General features: G+C 42.2%; 1 protein-coding gene across 1 annotated transcript in view; it reads left to right on the top strand.

Moving 5' to 3' along the window:
- The window catches only part of LOC101851290, a gene marked incomplete in the record, with an annotated part of 52,205 nt that overhangs the window by 15,585 nt on the left and 31,567 nt on the right, over window positions 1-5,053 (top strand).

Genomic DNA, 5,053 nt, shown 5'->3' with positions numbered 1-5,053 from the left:
TCTCTCTCTCTCTCTCTCTCTCTCTCTGCGCATATTTCCTCGAAACAATGTTTTTTCTTGTGATGTTGTAAATGGATATGAGTATCTGTGTTTCAAGCGTTGTGTTTTCGACATTTGGAGTGTTTTGCTTCTAACGAAGAGTATGATTTAACTAGTTCGTGCGGATAGCGGAATTAATGTTCCTTTCTGTTGTGTTAAAAATAACGAAGCCGCTTACAACTGCGCAGATGTCGTGCATAACGGAGTTTCCTTGTCGTATTTATCTGAAAGTACGTATGTTCGAGAGTGCTCTTTGATGAATGAGTTCTCGTGGTTCATTTACCACACTGATTTCTTCCGAAAGTCACCAATCAACATTGATCCTTGTTGTAGGTTTAGCAGAGTTGTATTTCTATGAGGCGTTTACGGACAGATTAACTGGTGGGCGTTGCGACAAGTGAATCTGCCCCCCCCCCCCCTTTTTTTAAAATAAAATACAGCTTTGTCATGTTTTGGCGTTTTACGCTCTCGTCAGTTCATTTTGTACCCGCGAAAATATGTTTGATAAGACAGACATTGCATAATTATGTCCAATTGTGGGTCGTGTTCACAGAGTGCATGTATGTCCATGCGGTTTAACTGTGGCTTACTGCTTACCTTTCAAGCATACGTGTGTTGCTTTGGCTAGTTTATTGAATAGTTAGTATTTGTTGTTGTAGTTCTGCTCCCTGCTTTACGCACGTTAGATCTACACCTGGGGATATATTTCAATTAGTGTGGTAATGTCCTCAGTTGTGCGTGTGAATGAAGCCAGTATATTATTTTCTATTGGGACATGACTATCCTTTAGATTGTGGGCTAGCGAGGACGACTGATGTAAGAAATATTGATTGGCTATTTATTGTCTCTGACAGTGAGTGGTCTGGGCGTGGAGTTGTCCACATGTTTATCAGTGGACTGGGTAATATTATTGTATTACTCGTGAGTGTTTGTCTCGCTCTGATAAAAAAAAAAATGTCGATATGTGAGGCAGCGTGGTGGAATCAGGCTCTCGTCGAAATAATCAAAGTGAAGAAACTTGCATTTTTCCACAGGTTTGTGAATTTTTTTCTATTTTTTTATATTTTTTTTGGCTCAACACCGTTCATGGCCATTAAAGAACTTATTTCTGTATGGATTTTCCTGAAAAACGTTGATTAAAGGCACACGTCTGTAAACCTTTAGTTACCACCGACTCTTAAGATAAGGAAATAACAAATCTTTGGCGGCCATTTTCTAACTTATATTACCTCTGAAAACAGGTGACCCCACCTCATTCTTTTGCAAATACCTCAACTTGTATTCAAGATGTATGGATATTTCTTTCATCCAAAATTGAAAAAGACAAGTGAACAATCTTTCAGATGGTACCAATAACTATTGGCTCAAAAATTGATGAGAGCCTGATTCCACCACACTGCCTCACATATAATTCTATGCAGCGCTATGTAGACGAAAGATCTCAGATGATAAATACAGTCGAAAGTATCTGAGACGGCCACCCATTGCCGAGGAGAAAAGTAGCCGTCTTGTACGGCTGACGATCTTACGCACTGTATAATAATATAAGCAATACACAAGGGATGAAATGGGAAGTGGTCGTTTGTGCTTGTGTTTGTCTTAGACAAGGTCGCCGTTTGAGCAGCTTCAACTGTATCCGTGTTTTTCAAGAAGCGATGGAGATCTCCTGGCGTATTACACGGTGCTTAACTTGTATTTACATTCTTCTGTATACACATACGTAGGATTATATAAGGTACGGGAATCAGTTCTTGGCCCTAACTAGTGTTTGAGATTTTAACGAATGAAAAACATATCCCGCCCGACGAGGCGTGCAGATGCTAAGTTTTCTGTGGTAACCGTTTAACGCCCGACTGAACACGAAGTCGGTTTTTTTCGAAGGCAGTGTTGTTGGTTCCCTGGACACCGAGCTGAGAGGAATTGTTCTAAAAAGGATCATTCCGGGTTCGTACTTCAAAATTTCCGCTTAGTATATCAAATATATGCTACACCACAACTGCCCAAACGATGCCATTTACATAAATTGTTACCGGAGAATGATGGGCGATAAAATGATAAGTTAATAGAGCTTATCTGTATTGACAATGGGACTTAATTTTTTTTTCTCTATCCTCGTCAGTGACGGGAAAGGGCAGTTGCTGCACATTCTGCACAATGATTAGCACAAACCCAAAAGAATAATGACTCTCATCCTGGCTTGTTCATGAAAGTCTACGTCGCTCCTTCCCCCTCCCTTATTTCCTCAAGCAAACAAAGACCCCCAGGCGAGCGAGCGCGCGTACGCACGCACGCACGCGCACACACACACATACACACATACACACACACACACACTCAGCGCGCGCACCCGCTATAATTTTCTCAGACACATGCATACATATCCAAACGATTGCTCACTAACGTAAATTTTATTCTAACACATGTTATGAACACTCACACACAAGCACGCATGGGCTCGTGGATATAAACGTAATGGTGCACGCTTGCGCTCTCACGCCCGTATTATCACACAACATACGTACGAACGATAGACACTAGCCGAAGTTCGCTTGTGCGCATATTTGATTTTTCTGTCGCGCGAATGCAAGATAAGAAGACTGTTTTAATGCCTCACACACTAGTGATAATATGAGTACAGATTTTCGTACACTGGAGGGATAATGTGTTCTTGCTGCTCTCCGTGTGAATGGTAGCATCTGTTGTTCAGTTTGCAATGAAAATAATAGGCTTCTAGGCCGCAAGACTTATTGTGTAGGCGAGAGAGGAGGAGGGGGGGGGGGTCTCCGTCTCGGCACAGGGGTGATACCATTAATGTTCTGTTTAGGAGTGGAAATGGGGTGGGGTGTTGATGGTGATATGATGAACATCATGTCTAGGCCTTACTTGTACACATTCTTGGCATAGAGGTGATGCAGAGTCCAGAAATGAAGTTGAACATGGTGTGTATTTTGACGGTGTGGGGCGGAGGGAGGGGTGATCCAATGTTTTGTCTAGGTTTGGAGGTGATACATTGTACTCTCTACTCTCTAGACGTTGAAGTGATACAATGTCTTATCAAGGAGAGTAAAAATGATGCGGTGTTCAATCTGAGCGTGGAAGTGATGGCATTGTTCTTTTGTTTTGGTCAGTGTTTTACGGCGCTCACAACTGCATAAGTGACACTGTTACGGCGTGAAAGTGGTCCAGTAGGCTGTCGAAATGTGTGGAGTGATGTGATGTTCTGTTTTTAATACATGGAAATTACACGGTGTAGAGTTATGAAAGTGTACCTGTGAGCCCGCTACATATATTAATTCTATGCGAATAAAGGACTGGTGTTTTACTGTGCAGTTTGTGACCATGTCGCGTGAAAGTCACATAACACACATGTGTGTAGTACACATTGCTCTGTGACACACGACGGTGTGCTGATGTGATTCCCGAACAGTAAGGCGTATGCTGTGTGCAATGCTCAAACGTGTGATCGCCAGCCTGCTCCACCGGGCGGCCGTGGTGCTCTGGGGTTCAAAACCAGACAAATCAACAACATGCGAAGGTGAGGTGGGAGTCCTGTGGGAACCAACGTCGTTATTTACATGACATGTAGAGGCGGGTTTTGTTTGGAATGCATTTTAATCATTGTACAGGGGTGTGTGGTTGTGCGGGTGCTCTGGTTTGGTTTGACCTTTTGTTCCTGTCAAACATCTATCGTCCTTATATCTCCTTCTTTTTCCCTTTGAATATTACTTTCTAGTAACACTTCTAATCCTCGGCACTAATATGGCCGATTTCTGTTGCAAGTACTGAAAAATTCTTACTAAAATTTTAAACAGCATTTAAATCGCTTTACCGGTATTACTGTTGAAGTAAATGAAAATAAGTCTTTCATGATAAATTCTTGTTGATGGCTTGCGCCCCTTAACTACTTGGTATTGTATGATTAATTTATCGGGTTTTGTGCAAGCTGGCACATGTTTATTTGTGTATTGACGTCTGGTGATAATTTGCGCCCCCCCCCCCCAATCCCCATACCTTCTCGCCCATCCCAGTCTCCAAGGGCTTACTCAACAATTAAAATTCTGCTGTTGTAGTTTTATTGCAAATGCTCCCGGTGTGTATGTCTGAGACCCTACTCTCCGCCCCTGAGCGGAGTCCCTGCTGTAAGTTATATAGTCATACTCTTATAATATACTTTTCTGCCCTACGCTGACAAAACGCCTTTTTCTTATTCACATCAGTTTCGAGAAAATATAAGTGACTCTCGGTTTTCTTATTATATTATCTCAGCTATTTTGCACAGTACGTCCACGGTTGATCTTGCACCCTGAAGAGAATGTCATCCCCTATGCTCAACAGATATTAAAAGAATACCAAAAATCGTTGTTGATTTCTCGAAACTGCTGTGAATAAGAAAAACATATCCAGCTTAGGGCAGTTATCACAATACTACTGTAAAAGTGATATAACGAACTCATAAGGAGTGATAGCCCATTCACTTGGCAGAAGACTTTCCCGAAGTAATAGTTCTACCTTCCGGATCGTTTCTGTCAGTTGTGCGAACTGGAAGGACATCAGAAGTGAACAGTCGACGGACAAGGGTCTGTGTTTTCTGTGCACTTTGAAATTGTTTTTTCAACAGCAGCCGGGTGTTCCAGTTCTTGCTTTGTTTTGTGAGGAAGGAATTTCCTTTGGAAATCTTTCCGGTTACTTTTAGCGAAATGTAAGTGGGCTGTTGGTGGGTGCTCTTGTGTACTGCGTTACTCATATTGCTGATATCCTTTTCTGGTTTGTGCCTCTTGCATGGTATATTAGTATGAGCAGTGTCACAGTCTTGGTCCAGGCACTCTGTTTGCTCGCCTAGGACTGTAGACTTTAGTATGAGCCAGTGGGGTCTCAGTTCCATTTTGAACGTCTGTTTTTAGTTTGTTATTTTTGTAAGGCTCTCCGTTCTTTCCCTCCATTTATTGCTAAAGACCGGTTACTCTCTCTCTCTCTCTCTCTCTCTCTCTCTCTCTCTCTCTCTCTCTCTCTCGAT

This window comes from Aplysia californica, unplaced genomic scaffold (genome assembly GCF_000002075.1).
Source record: "Aplysia californica isolate F4 #8 unplaced genomic scaffold, AplCal3.0 scaffold00529, whole genome shotgun sequence".
Taxonomy (NCBI): Eukaryota; Metazoa; Mollusca; class Gastropoda; order Aplysiida; family Aplysiidae; genus Aplysia; species Aplysia californica.
The sequence above is the reverse complement of the archived record's forward strand: the minus strand, read 5'-3'. Positions and strand labels throughout refer to the sequence as shown.